General features: G+C 35.9%; 1 long non-coding RNA gene across 1 annotated transcript in view; it reads right to left on the bottom strand.

The window, feature by feature from the left end:
- Positions 1-16,846, bottom strand: part of LOC134670424 (uncharacterized) — a 363,694-nt gene that overhangs the window by 226,064 nt on the left and 120,784 nt on the right. The gene's annotated exons all lie outside the window — the stretch shown is intronic.

Genomic DNA, 16,846 nt, shown 5'->3' with positions numbered 1-16,846 from the left:
GAAAATTATAGACCTATAGCTTTATTATCCATCTTCTCTAAAATAGCTGAAAAAATCATTTATGAACGGATTTATAATTTTCTAGAACGAGAACAAATACTTGTACAAGAGCAAAATGGATTTCGAAAAAAAAAATCGACGACCACAGCCATCTACGAATTGATAAAAACTGCCACTCATTATGTCGACAAAGGGGTGCCGATTTGTGCGATATATATGGATCTATCGAAAGCATTCGATTTCGTCGACCATAACCGTTTGCTGAAAAAGTTAGAACGGTACGGAATCCGAGGTAACGCCCTAGACTTACTAAATTCATATTTAAGTAATAGAATGCAGTGTACTGAAATAAAAAGGCTATGTCCTGAGACAAAAGAAGAAACTGCTTACTATTCTAAATTAACACCTTTGATTCGTGGGGTTCCACAAGGGAGCATCCTAGGCCCGTTGCTTTTCTTAGTTTATATAAACGACTTGCCAACACACGTTCAACATCCCATGATACTATTCGCAGATGACAGCACAGTTTTAATAAAATCAAACGACCCGACTACATATGAATCTGACATAAACAATACACTTAAGACTATCATAAACTGGCTGGAAACGAACAGACTAAAAATAAACATTGATAAAACAAAAATTATGCAATTCCATCAATCAAAATCAAAACCATTATATCTTGACGTAAAATATAATGATCATAATGTTGAACACACAGACGTAACTAAGTTTCTAGGCATTGACATAGATAATCATATAAGCTGGAAAACGCATACCTTAACGTTATGTAAGCGATTAAATAGTTTTGTATTTGCCCTTAAAAGAATCGCTAAAATTTCGGATCGAAAAACTGCGTTATTAGCCTATCATGGATATGTTGGATCAATTCTTCGTTATGGTATGGTTTTCTGGGGCAACTCTACAAACAAAAAACTAGTTTTCGGTGCTCAAAAAAATTGTGTTCGCGCCATCTGTGGTGTAAAACGAACTGAAAGCTGTAGACCTTATTTCAAAGATCTTAATATAATGTCAATGACCGGTCTTTATATTTATGAAGTGTCAGTTTTTGTTAAATCAAACCCCGATTTATTCCCATTAGTATCAGAAAACTCCAGGAACAGGCGTTTCAAGTACAAAATTAACCCAGTAGCTGGCAAAACTGCGTTATTGCGAAACGGCATACTGGGTATGGCCTCTAAAGTATATAATCATTTACCAGAAGAGTTAAAAGAGTTACACCTAAATCTATTTAAAAGAAAATTAAAGGCAGAGCTAATTGAAAAAACATATTATAAAATAGAAAATTTTTTTAATTATAAATTTTAATGTAATCCTATTTAAAATAATAATTCAATAATGTATTATAACGACATGTAAGATGGAAGTCTATTTTGTATTAACTCTCTTCCTGTTTCATTATTTTTTTTTACTATATAACATTATGCCTAATTATTTTTATTACTTATTTAAATCAGTAATAATATGCATGCACTAGATTAAGTAGTTAACTAGGTTAAACATACTTTAATTTTCACATGCCTAACGGCCGAATGTATTAAGGTTCAATATCATTATTGTAACATCTCATGTACCATATGTTCTTGTGAATAAATGACAATACAATACAATACAATACAATACAAAAGGCATATTTAACCGACTTCCAAATCTCAAAGAAGGAGGTTATCAATTCGGTTGTATGTTTTTTTTTAGTTAATAAATAACCTGTAATTGCAGTTATTATATAACCTACAAGTAATAGAACTCCGACAAACTGTAAAAATAATAAAAATAGAGTCGTACTCGTAAAATAATACCGATGACAATTTTATTTTCCCATTTCTAACCCGCACAATAAAATAACACCTAGCGAAGAATAGCCCAGTTTTCTCCATTGTGGGTAGACATAAAAAAAGGGATGATATTCGGCACCTGAACAACGTTATTGATACCGACCCTTTTCCGATTCGTTAAACAATTCTTTTCCACCTTTCCTTGGCTTTATTCTCTAATAATATATAACTTACGCATTGATATTAGATTGAAATTGTATAAGTACCTACTTACTGGTTAATCAGTCTACATAGTTTCTGTCCCGCGACTTTCAAACTGGGTGTAAATAAAATATACACATTTTATTGTATCTATAACTAGTCAGCGCCTTTCCTATAGATATCGTATTTAAAGTTTGGAGAATTAATATCTAATTTAAACTACACCATTACAGGCGGGTTACATCATGTTTTCAGTTGGCTGCACTTGAGACACAACCAAAAACTTGATTGATATGTCGGCGGCGATCGTAAGATCAGGCAGATCGTAATGTTCCTGTGTAATGTTTTGACGATAGTCACATTAAACCAATATATACCTATAGGCAGGATAGGTTCGTTAGGTTGCTTCACATCCCGTACACGCCGAAGATGCCCGAAGAGCAAATTGCCCAGAAATAGGAGCCCCGCGTAGCGGGGCTCCGTCGACTCAGCGAACGAGTCAAAGGTTTTCACGTTTCACGATATGCCTAGGAATTTCACGATATGCCTGATCTTACGATCGGCCGCCGACAGATATATAAGTATTAAGTATTGATATTAAGGTACGGTCAGCCAAGAAAGTTTCGACTCTATCATCTGATTGATCTTGGCTTACAAAAATAAAATTGACAGTGTATAAGAATATTAATTTTCAATGTAGAATATATCAATGTAAACCAATATCGTGTATTTTTCTTTTATATGTTCGCAATATTATAATTGAAAGCTACCCATAATATGAACCGAGAGCTGATTTGTCACGGTATAGTAGTATTAAAAAATAGATTAGTTTTATATTATTTAGCGCCGAATAGAACTCCTCATATATCAGACAAATTGAATCGCGCGAGGGAATTCCATAGTCGCATGGATTGAAATCAATTTACATTAGGGGAGGCGGCACTCGATGATTTTCATAAGTTCACCAAATTTAATATAAGAAACGGTGAAAGGTTGTCTGGTATAAAGATAGGATCAATAAGGCAAATAAAATGCTATTAGTACCTATGCCTGTGTACTATGGAGCGCTGGAGATGGCCATGCGATTGTTATGGCTGATGCGAGAGGCCGTGTGATGGTCGAGAGCACGCACTATGGAATGGGCCACGTGTAGATGAATATATGCTCCATCACCGGCCCACCACCTTTGATGTGCGGATAAAAATAAACACCGCGTGGCCATCCCATCGCCATCCCGCCGCGCCATAAGCCATCCAACACCACTACACTCTCATACACGCTCATCTCAGTGGGCCAGTATGACGGCCCATCGTGTAAAGGAGTCATCAGACTAAGGCTATGAAAATTCTAAGCAAACTCTGTAAAATGAACTGAGTATAAATTCTCCTGGACATTTTGTAGCCTCTTGGTTTTGCATTCGACTGCGGCTGGACGTGACTGCATTGCCACTTGACACAGAAACAAATGCACACGAATCCACTTTCTAAAGTACTCGACCCGTCTAGCTTTGTTAGACTTTTAATTTAACGTCTCATTATAAATTGTAACAGTTGAAATCAGCTCCACTGGTACTTCACCGGGTCGCAACAACGTAGGCATGAAACTGTTAATATTTAACCTCAGGGCGCCTTTACTGGGTTGTAATGTAAATGAAAAGAAGTAGAAATTCTGGAGAAAGTCTTTATTCACACTGGGTCACACAGCTACACTTTTATTGTCCACTGACGTTGAGTTAAAGTTCAAATTAAGTTTTTAACTAACCTGGATTGTTCCTAAAGCACTTGCGAACACTCTTTATTTATTACACATACGGAATCCACTACGCAGACGCCGATGCCTCCAGGAAGCAGGTCCAGGGTTAAGTGGTGACGTGGATGACCAGCTCGGACACCAGATGCCGGCCGGAGCTCATCCCTCGAAATCGTTGTCAGGTCAACCTAAGGACCCCTACAACAAGGCAAAACCCAGCTGTAGAACCAAAGAAATCTTGCAAAGCCAACGTGCTAGACATTTGAGGTTATATAACAGTACTTACAGTTTTGGGATTTTAAGTGTTCATGAATGCGACGACTTCTCCAGTTTTATTTTATATTTAACATGATTAACGTAGAGATGACTTTAGTTACCAGAATTGTGGCCTATAGCTATCTTTTAACTTCATTTTGGAATTTTATAATTCAGCACTCTTCTGGTCACCTCGCCGTTCGTATCGAAAAAGGCAGCATCCTCTGTGATGCGCCCCTATCACGGTTGCGGATTACACCTGAACTAATTACTTATCTAATTCGCTAAATTCGCTTGCGCACGAGTTGGGTTCATAGGTGAGCCTAACCGTTTTGTGAAGCACACAGAGAGGGCGTTGTTATCAATAACTAAATTTCTTTATATTTATTTAATTTATGTATTTATCTTAAAGATTGTAATATTTATGTTACAAAATGAGTCCTTTCGATCTTTTTTTTGTCAACTTCCGCATTTCTCTAAGATAACTAATCTGATTTGGATGTTTTTTTGTTTAAAAGACTATTTGTTCCTGTCGCCATAGTATGGTGGCGACATCCTTGAGGCGTCGAAGTCACTCGAATGATTTCTTCCATTCCCTGAAAATTCCGTAATCGCAGACACAGACGTGTACGGATCTCTTCTCAATAACAATATTTTATCGAAGAAATTTGTTTTTGAATCGAAGAAACCAGATACAAATCTGTCCCGAAGAAAAAAGGTAAGAACCGGGGTTGTAACATAATTCCTCCGAATTTTAAAACACTTGCTTTACTGTTGGCCTATCAGTGCTTCATAAAACATTCAAAGGAAAGATCTTTAATCTCATTAATTTTCTCGATGCATAATAAGTAAATAGATAGTACTTAATACATACTTAGTGTTGAGTTTGAGAGAATCACTAAAAGTAAACATATTATAAACTAAAAATTCATGATATTGAAGTTGACATTGTATAAAACCTATAATATAGCCTTTACACCCTTCAGCCTAGCTCTCAGGTTCTATTTGGCAGGGTTCCAACAAGGCCAAGGAGAAAACTTGAAAATTATTACATTGTTAGATTTTATAATCTTGTTTTATGGTCAGTCAGTGTAAGAGGGGAAAATTTTACTTTTGTCAATTATTTTATACTTATTTCTAGGATAATAGAAAAAACACTTTGAAGCTCTAGCCAAAACAGTCGTATTTGCTATCATATTATTTTGTATGACTCAAAATACGGTCTTATAAAACCGGTAATTTAGAAATATCTGTCATCATTAGATTTTTGTTTAATTTAACAAGAAAATCGAGAAATGATTATTAATTGGATGACAAAAATAAAATATTAAAAATAATCCAGTTTATAAGTTAGATATCCGCGATACAGGATTCGTCAAGTGGTAAACTATGAATAATCGATTATTATTTTAACATTAAATAAGAATAAATAGAAACAACAGGCAGTCTAGAATAAAATTATATCCTTCAAAGAACTTATTAAGCTTCGTGCGTTTTTTTGCAGTAGAAACGACGAGTCTCATCTCAAACGGGAAAAGCATCACGCGAACAAAATGAGGTTTTTGTTCAACAAAATTAAGTCGGCATATAAACTTTACAGTAAGAAAGGTGATCGTAATTTTTAAACTGAATGAGCTATTTGGTTAAAGTATTCTCTTAGTTGAAGTATCCGACTTTAAAAATATTACGTATGTACAGCAGCACAGGAAGACGTATACGTAAAAGTAGTAATATAACTACAGTGTTACATCGAATACAAACTTATTTCATTCGGCGTAGAAGAAGATGCGCTGGTGGCCTAGCGGTAAGAGCGAGCGACTTTCAATCCGGAGGTGAGGAAACCAGACTAATCTCAATAAGGCCTAGTTTACCCTCTGGGTTGGAAGGTTGGATGGCAGTCGCTTCCGTAAAAACAAGTGCCTACGCCAATTCTCGGGATCAGTTGCCAAGGGGACCCCAGCAGGCTTCCATGAGCTGTGACAAAGAGGGATAATGCGAGGAAGATGATGAAGACGACGACTACTGTTCTAACTTAGTACACTGTGTAATAAATGACAAATGTAGCTGTTAGATCCCTCAGAAAGGAATTTTAAACGGCCACGGGCATGTAAAGTGCTTTTTGCTTTTCCAGTATGTTGAAGTAGGCATTTAAACTCCATTAAGTTAATTAATTTGCTACATTAAAATTCACTTACGATGGTACGGTACAGAATAATACAAAGTAAATAGACGTTTTCATGCTTGTATGTACATACTTTATTAGATATAAAAGCGTTGTAGTATAAATTAAATATTTAATTTTTTTCATTTAAAAAATGATGTATTTTTTCACGATGTCGGTGCCACTAAATGGCTCTACTTTACGCCAAATTAAGGGTATTAAAATGAAGAATGAATAAGTTTTACAGTATTTAACGGTACTTTAAGAGGGCCTGGTATTCCTTGATTCTTTATATTATGTATAGCACGTTTCTGTAAAACAAAAATTGAATTTATGTCAGTGAATTTGCCCCATGATAAAATCCCGTAAGACATAACGCTATATACGTATCCAAAATACACGTTTGGTATTATTTAGAAATAGTTGAGCACCTGTGCATATTAATATATATATATAGGGTGTCTCTAATGTATCTGTGATGATATTGGAGATTATTATTATTTGTTGTATCCATTAAGGAGTAGAGCACATAAAGTATTAATCATAGCCATGAACTATACCAGTACGTAGTAAGAAAATAATACCTATCTTTTACGACTCGTCGGTAATCAAAACCACCACCTTTTATAACCCTTCAGCAATAAATCCTGCACAAGATCTGGTTGTGAATGGAATTGGTCTTTAACGCGTTTTACTACCTATAATGCATAATGTATAAAGGGCGCAAGCGACGTCATGGATGGATTTTATTTCTTAACGAAGAACTGCCTTGGAGAAATATTAAAAATATGTCAGTATCCACGTCTCAGAGTAGATGTAGATGTAGATATGTAAACTTAAGTAAGTTTAATGATAAGAAAATTTAAGTTTTTATGGAATTATAATTCTGATTAAATTCTTCTTTATGTCTCTGAGCTGTATCGTAATAAACCAGCTGGATTTATTACCAAGTCTGGACTTGGCTATAAACCATTAATAAAAAGGATACGAGTCTAAGGATATTGGCATTTAAGCGCGTCTTTATTCGATATTTATTTTGCTTTCTTCCTGATATCAATATCAAATCAAATTATGACCAAAAACGCCTTTGAATACTTTATCACCAATATTTTAGGTTTTAGGTGTTTGCAACTTTATCTTTTAAATACTTATGATGAGGCACCTAATTAACACCAGTGTCCTGTTTATCAAAAGCTTGTAACTTGTAATACAAGTGGAAGTCCCTTTTTGACAGCTTTTGTTAGAAAGGGACTTCCACTTGTATTACAAGTTACAAGCTTTTGATAAACTGGGCACTGATCTACTAAAATCCCTTCCAAAGCTAACGTAAATTAAAGTAAATGTTACTAAATTCACTTTGAAATGTAGCTGAATTATTAACTCTGTGCACAAAGTTAATTAAATGAAAATACATTTTATCTCCGTAGGGAAAGCTAATCATTGTGTCGATAACACAATTACGTCCATGTTTAATTTATAATTAAGTTTAATAGCGTGCAACGGAGCCTATAAAATTATTAAGGTTGTATTTGAATAGCTATTGCTTTGGTAGCGGTATTGTTGCTGCAGATTTGACGCGAGCGATGTTAAGGTGACTTTTGGATTTCAACTGCATCTGCATTAAGGTGGCGGTACTGGTGCTCGACGCGGTCCCACTACATTTCATCTTGAAACTTATGTCAGCAGGGTGTCATCTATTGGGCATTAGCATGTCGAGCACTAGTACCACCACCACCACCATAGGTACTGTTGCGGCGTCGTTATTTCTACCACTGTCTCCGTCAATATTCTTCATAAATGAGTGACGGAATGAACGCCATAACCGAGCAATGCGTATAAATAAATATGCAAGAAGGGCTTCACTTAAGTCTGACTATCCTTATAAATCCTGATGTCCTTTTAAAAGTACCTCAAATCGAATTTTGATCTCTCAAAGAACTAAAGGAAATTCAACATTCAAAACTATAAAAATGACTCTGATTTAAAGATCAATCAGTCTAATTATGCCTAAATACATCGCTGCTGCATGAATGCATCGCTACTGGTCAATTTCCAATATGATATGGAACTCCGGTAGCCGTTCTTTTACTGTAGATGTCGCTAGGGCCTCCCTAAGGCTCATGTTGGAAATATTTGCTGTATAGGTCTTTATAGTTCAGATGGTAGAGCACTGGGCTAGCGAATCAATTGGTTTAAATCCCACCCAAGACGGTGATGTTTTCCGCTTTTATTTATTTGTATGCCAGAACGGTATTTAGCTTAAAAATATAGATTTTACCTTGTAGCGAAAGCCACTTTGATGGTAAAATATTGTTTATGTTCTAATTTTACATCCACGATGAATAATATACTATTAAAATCTTGTTGATGCTTGCATAAATTATATTTCATTTGCGCGTGGAGCTTTTACAGCTTACGTTATATCCTGAATACTGTAAAATTTATCCCACCAAAAACATTCTGTAAAAAACTAGCCAAGTCTCGATGGAGCTGCTTGTTTATCTCTAAAAAGTAATGAAATCTAGACAAAGTCGTGCCAAGTCTAAGGTTCCTTACTGCGATTTCTTTATTATTATAGTTAATGTTGTGTGACTTGGCCGTTGAAGGGTACACAAGGGTACAAAACCAGGTGCTCCATGACACCATTGCACCAATCTGTCGCCAGAACCGCTACCCATTGACGATGGAAAATTGCCACTTGGAAAACGTTGATTCAATAACCAGTCAATTGTAGGCTTGATAAAGCTGCGTATTTCAATAATACTTATGTATGGGCGAGCCTGAAACAAACACTTCTTCTTGGTGCAATGGCAGATTGGTGCAATGGTGTCATGGAGCACCTGGTTTTGTACCCTTGTGTACCCTTCAACGGCCAAGTCACACAACATTAACTATAATAATAAAGAAATCGCAGTAAGGAACCTTAGACTTGGCACGACTTTGTCTAGATTTCATTACTTTTTAGAGATAAACAAGCAGCTCCATCGAGACTTGGCTAGTTTTTTACAGAATGTTTTTGGTGGGATTTCACTTCTTTTTGTAGAAACGTGGGCATATTGATTTATTTTATTAGATTTTCTTATTTAACACGTTTTTTTTCTTTTTAGGAGTAGTTTTTTTATTATTACAAATCTTTCTTTTCTTTTTTTCCGGTTCTGATTCTACTGTACAAGTAGCAACAGTTTTTCGTATTGCCCATTCATTAAATCTAATAATTAAATAATAATCAGTAATCCGTCACTAATCATCATATAATGACTTGGCAATCGCACATAATGCTTTACTCGTACCGTACTCGTAAATATGTGTAATGCTCAAACTGAAATTAGCGCTAGCGTTATGTTCAATTAGAATTATTTTTAATAGGTGACGATGATCCTTTTGTCATTACGCAGCCGTGCGATGGCCAAGTCATTATACGTATTACAAATTAAAGATATCTTATTGATAAAGTTTTAACACCCCCTGGCACTGATTAAAATAACCGACTTGGTTTCACATTACATCTCAAAACTTTTTTGTAGTAAAAGCGTTGCGAGACTTGCACCTTTTTACATGTAATGTTTTTGATGGGATCTCATCTCTTTTTGTAGGCAGTCCTTCTTTTCGGGTACTCATACCCATACTATGTATACACATATCATAACTAAACATATCTTCATTCATACTCACATCGTACATCGTAGTGTACCTTTACTTTACCTACTATTTGTAGGAAGTGCAACAGTAACTTTGTAATATCATATATTTATATGGGATTACAAACTTACTTATGCAGTTCTTAGATCTTTAAAACGTGACTGATATTGCAATATTTTTAGGTTTTCCCTTTATGTGGCCTTTAAACCCTAACTCTGTACCAAATTTCAGCTCTCTGAGTTTATGGGAAGTACTAGTTCTATTCTGATGATCATGAGTGAGTTTCATAAATGCGAAACTTTGCTTTCGCTTAACTTCGGAACTAAATGACCTACAGACTTGAAATTTTGGATTTTAAGTATGTGATTATAGCTTACTGGATGACCAAAATTTCTGCGTTCTGGTCTTATCCAGAGGTTCTCAAATAGGGGCCTGAAAATGCGGCGAAATGGTTCCAGTAAAGGATGGTACGGCAGTGTTTGCTTCGCGCTCGACTTGGCGGGGGCACTGCCGTGCCCCCCGATTATAATAAGCGCGGGATGTTCATGGACATATACTAGAAGTTATTAAAAAATTGTGGTTAAATAAATAGACAAATAAATACCCTATCCGGGATTATAGTTCGTTTTTTTTAGCATTAGAAAGAACTCCACAGAAGCAAGCGTGCAGTTTTTATCAGGCTCGTTATTTGTTAATGATTATTGAATTATCTAATGTATGCTACATTAGATAATCAATCTCAATACATATAATTTACTTCAAAGTATTACCGCTAAAAGTGCCGGATTTGGAACCACAAGCTTACTTCTGCGAAGTTCTTTCTAATGCTAAAAAACGGACTATAGATCCCAAGACCTCCAGTTAATAATTGAAAATAGTATACCTACTAACTATACATAATATATTATATTCTTTGCTGTTATTAGGTATCAAGTTATCAACGCCTCCCACTACAAATAGGCTTCAGTAGAGGCCGGTCCATTAATTATGCAGGCCCCTACAAATTTTGTACAGCACTTCTTTCCGAGTCGAGTCCGTTGTAGAAAGTATAATTACGAAATGTCAAAGGCTTTTTCACAAAGCAGTAATTGTTTGTTAACTGTTGGCAATGGAATTTATTTTTACAAGGAAATTAAATTCTCGAGCTCTATTTTGTTTAGAGTCCTGTTACTAGAGTAATTGTGTTATTTGGAGCAGAAAGGTTTTTAAGAAGAATTCAACGAATCAGTCTGAAAATACAATAGGTGTATCAGTACGGATATGATGGTCGTCTTGATAGGTGAAAACCGCTTACGCTATTATTAACGCCGCTCCAATATTCAGCCGGTGAAATGGTACCTTTTACTGTGGAACGTCACAATCATAATATCTTATACTTATCTTACTATCTTATCTTACTATTTCATATCTAGTGGATCTCTAATTCATTTCCCGAATCGCGCCGCCAGTGTAAATTTCATTCGATAGCGTGACGTGACGTACGCGTTTGCGTTAACCCGTGGAGCGCCTTAGTATCACATGCGTGATACTAACTCAATTTAGGCTGTAGCGACTCAGTATCAGACTACGTATGTTAAATAACCCAGATAAATATGGGTCAAATTGTTTTTCATCATTTTGTGGTAGGTATGATAGTCGCTCGACGGGTTACCTGTCATTTTGTGTGGGATTTTGATTCTCCAAAATGCCTCGCTTGGGGCGCTGGTCTAAATCCCATACAAAAATAGGCATAACGCAAACGCGAACGCTCGATTGAAATTTACACTAGGGGTTCAGAACCGTTCGAAAATCCGCGTTACGGACCCCACGCTTTATGCGGTCTATATCTTCTCATATTTAACTTTCAAAAAGGAATTGTGTCATGGCACAACTTCATGTGCCCTGTTCAAGTGTTCATTGTGCCATGACAGCAGATGGTTAGAATCATCAAGTTGGTCAGAATGAGTACCCATCGTCCACACTGCTGCCTGATAATTCGTCAACCTTATTGTAAGGACATAAGTCCCATTGATGATTAGTTACATTAGTTAGTGCTCTGACCATGACCTTCACAAAATGTCGTTGGTTAGTGGGCAGATAATTGTAGGGACGACCTTTACTTGTGTAAAATAAATCAATACGTTCACTTATTAGTTATTTACTGCATATTTCACGTGTTTAATATGTTTTAAAAATTAGAAAATAGCAAAAAAATTCTGCGACAACAATACCGGGGCACAAAAGTCCGCGGGCAGATCTCCTGAATAATCGTCAGTGGATTTGCGTCGGGACGCGTTTGAACGCGTGCACGTTTCGTCTTAATACCGTCAGACAGCCGGTCGGCAGAATTTACGTATAAATTTTATAGTATTTATTAGCGAAGTTGAACAAGCAGTTTCAAAACAACAACAACAACAAGGATTTCAGTTAGAAAGGAAGGACTTCACTTCTGCTCTACCGGGTCTACCGATTTTTTGTAAGTGGAGTTTATTTACAAACGCAAGAGTTTAGACGGTCTGCTCCATATCAAATCATAAAATCAAAATACATTTATTTCAGATAACTACGATCCATACATGATAAATTTAAATAAAATTACAAATAAAAAAAAAACACTAAAAATCATACATCACAATATTACCAATAAGTGTTAAAATACAATTCAAATTAATATTAAAACTGCACACAGTTAAAATTAATATATAACATATAAATAAATAAAATAAATAAATAAATATTATAGGACATTTTTACATAAATTGCCCTAAGCCCCACGGTAAGCTCAAGAAGGCTTGAGTTGTGGGTACTCAGACAACGATATATATAATATATAAATACTTACATAATATGTATATAGAAAACAACCACGACTCGGGAACAAATATCTGTATCATCATACAAATAAATGCCCAGGATTCGAACCCGGGACCATCGGCTTCATAGGCAGGGTCACTACCCTTTAGGCCAGAGTAGTCGTTAAATATCATATTGACCTTAGTTTGTTCACTTCAGCAAGTGCTCAGCTATTGCGAATTTGTTTACATGGCGATTTTAACCGCTGCTATGTGTTCCTTCACCCTCTCTTGAACGCTGCGCTTAGTTCGGCCAATGTACGCACTTCCACAACTGCATTCTATCTTGTAGACACCCGGATTCTGGTACGGAATGACATCCTTTGGGCTGCGTAATCTTAAGGGGCCCACTGATTAACAGTTCGCCGGACGGTATCGGCCTGTAAGTTGTTCGAAACTGTCAAAATTTGTTCTGACAGGCCGATACCGTCCGGCGGTCTGTTAATCAGTGGGCCCCTTTAGTGGAACGAATCACTGCATTTGTTGTCTCTGTTCCGCAACAGCGGCAAAAAGGTTGGGAAAAGAGGGAAATGAAATGCAAGTGTTTCAAATAATGGTTTTCATTGCCACTTATCTTTATTTATATAGATATCAAACAATTTCATGCAACAGCCAATCAACACCAATGTTACTGTATATAAACATATTTTGTAAGTATTATTATACCGGGTGTGGCCTGTAACATGAGCATATAATTAAAACATAGATATATCCTCAAACGGTGACACTTTTGTTCAACAACTTTTAAAAATTATGAAGTATTTAGACTCCCTATTCTTCATACAAAATAAATATTATCTTCAATGGACGCCATCGCCACGCCATTATCATTGTGATTGACGTTGCTTGTCACGCCTTAAACATAACCAAATTCGCAATACATTGCGTCTTAGAATAAACTTTAAAGTGTATTAAAAATCAAACCACAAGTAATTTTTAAAAGTCGCTGAACAAATGTTGGTCAATATGAGGAGTACAGCCTACGGTTTAATTTCTTGCTCATATTACAGGCCACACCCGGTATACTGGTTCGAAGGAAATCAGTAGTTTTGGCAACCCACATACTATACAGTCGCTTCTATGAGGAGCTATCAAAGCGCCTCATAGAGGCTTCTGGTGAACAGAGGGCTGGCCAATATTTTGCCCAACGGATAGCATTGCCATCCAGTGGAGCAATGTGGCCAGCCTTCTGGGCACTACCGAGCGTCTACGACTTCGGTAAAATTTTCTATTTAGAAGTTTTTAGTGTTTTATTATCTCATAAAAATTTTATTATATACCATAAAAATATTATTTTATATATTGAAATGTGCTTCAAAATAAAAATGTATATGCTATGCCATAAGACTACAGCAAGGGCGTAAAGTAACCCATATTACCCGAGGCAATTTATCGGTCCGAGCATAAGCGAGGGCCAATATAGGTTGAGGATAATATACTGCTAATATCATAAGATCATAACCCTTTTGGCTTTTAATTTGCCAAATATATAACCATCACAAATAAATAACAGAGAAAATTAAAAGTCATACCAAATATCTTCGCTCTAGTTAGTACCTAGGTTGCCCAAATAACTGAAAACAGTTCCTTAAGAAAACCTTTATAATAAAGTAAGTTATGAAGGTATGGTCATAAAACAGAAATAATTTTAAGTTTACCTTTTTAAATGATCCTTAACAAAATAACTTTGTAAATAAATAAATAATAAATATTTTGAAATTACAGCGGCAGTAATTATATATCGGAAATCAAGCGTAAAGAAGAAGTAGAAGAAATAAAGAAAATAGCTGGAATTTATAATATATTGATGATATAATTATATTATCACTCCACAAATTACAACAGCGATTGTGGTTTGGAATCAATATAAATATACTCCGATAACATTGACTGATAAATAAAGCACATCGAACTATTAATTAATTTTCAAAACTTTGATTTTCTAACACGCCGATTTCTTGCGATAGGCATACATTGCATAGGTACACCTTGAAGGTAACAGGCTAACTAAAGGATAACTCGCGTTAGACCGGGCCGTGTCCGGGCCGGAGCTTCCGGCGCATCGTTTTCTATTGAAAGCATCACGTGAGCGCCTGTTATGTCATAGAGTAGGCCCCGTAAGCTCCGGCCCGGACACGACCCGGCCTAATGTGACTCACATTCCTTAATGGCCTTAGCTGCAATGGATGCAGGCGAAATCGATTTGTTTGATGTCTCCTCTTCCTCTGTTTAAACATGTTTTTTTCTAGCAGGTACGTCTGCATTGCAAACTGCAGACTCTGCAAGCGATAGTACTTATATAAAATTTTAAATTTGCGACCTTTTGGAATACCGATCCTCACTGACTCTTAACCAATGGAACTGCCGAAGCTTACCAGAAGCGTGCGATTTTTCATTTCATCCTTTTGTTTAAATGCCTTAGGCAGGCGCATTGCGACATCTACCGGTAAACTGTTCTGGAGTCTCAAACTATATTCAAAAATTTACCAGCAACGATATGCGATCCTATCTCATCGCATAATAATTGATTGTCATAATGTACCTAAAGTTACCCATAAATCTGTTTTCGCATATTTTTTCTCCAGCTGAAACAGAAAGTATTTTTGAAAATATTTTGCATAGGTTGTGTAGAATAGGGTAGGTTAGGTTAGATTTGTGTTATAATTTTTCAGAAATGTTAATATTTCCAGCACAATAACAATTATACGAAATGACTTTTATGCGTAACATCACATTAGGACAATCAATTATTAGGTATGCGACCCGATATGGACCCACGATATGCTAACCCCATACTAAATAATTGATAGATTAGACCGGTATGCTAAACGCCGCATGTTCAATTTGCTCAGAGCGCTCATTTTTTTCAATTATTTCATTAATTCAAAAATTCCTACCTGTTTGTCAACTCCGTGGTAAAATCAGTTACTGTCATAAAAAATACGTGAATATAATTTATTTCCGTATTTTATTTTTGATTGCACACCGATCCGCTTTTAAATCCAGAAAAAGAAATCAGTAATTCACATGTTATCGAAGTATCGTCACACGCTATACGTATATTTATATACAACATTACAAAAATACTTTCAGGTCAGACAATTTTTGTATAACATCGAAAATACATGGTAACCCGTTCATTAACCGTATAAAAGTACAATGAGTGTTCCTAACACTCGAGATTATGTTCATAGGCCAATTTATTGAAAGTTGTACAAGTCGTATACTTTTTTTTTTCGAATTTGGAATTTTATAGAATATACTGCTAGCCTATAGCCAAGATTACAATCGCTATCGCTTCGACAACGAAACGCTTCGTGTCTCTATCACTCTTCCATATTAGTGCGACAGTGACAGTTGCGTTTAGATCGCTACGGAGCGTAAGCGATTGGCATGTTGGCTACGCGGCCTGATCAGAATCATGAACTCTTTCTGTCTTAATAGATGAAAAAAGTATTCCAAATATTCCATATTATTTTGGTTCCTTCCATTCCGTAACCGTTATATGGAGTCTATGGAGAATGGTAGGTAACGGAATGGAAATTAACATCTTATGACACTTTTTATTCTACTAGTATCGAAAGAGTTCGTGATTTTGAGCAGGACTAACATAAAAATACCCAATTTGAAAAAAAAGGGTATTGTACAACATTAAATAGAATGGCCCTTATATCCAAAACGACATCAAATGTGGAGAAACGAGACAACAGGCACATTCAATCCATAATATAGTTTGGATTTATATCAATACAATGTATAAATAACAACAGATATATTTAATTTAATCAACTTTGTCGGCAAGCGTCAAAATCTAGTTGTGTAAAAAATTTGCAAGTAAATTAGGGAGTAAATTTAAGTTCAATTTGAACTACACTCAAGAGGAATGAATACGGGTCACTTTCATACGAAGTGACCGGTTGCCATTGTTTTTAACACTTTGAATGCCAAAGACGTCAAGTGACGCGCTGCCACAGTTCAATATCAACCTTCGGACATACCGGCAAGGTGATGACAACGACGACAAAATGGCGATGACGCGCCAGCGCGACACACGATAGGCGTAGCATTCAAAGGGCAAATAATACATTAATGTTTGGATTCCCGGCCTATATATTTTTTTAAAAATGGCGCCTGCCGATTTAGATGTGGTCTGTCATGGACCGATAGTTTTTTTGTAAGACTAGTGACTGTTTTTTCAATTGATTATACAGAAC

This window comes from Cydia fagiglandana, chromosome 13, assembly GCF_963556715.1.
Source record: "Cydia fagiglandana chromosome 13, ilCydFagi1.1, whole genome shotgun sequence".
Taxonomy (NCBI): Eukaryota; Metazoa; Arthropoda; class Insecta; order Lepidoptera; family Tortricidae; genus Cydia; species Cydia fagiglandana.
This window is presented reverse-complemented; position numbering and strand designations above follow the sequence as displayed.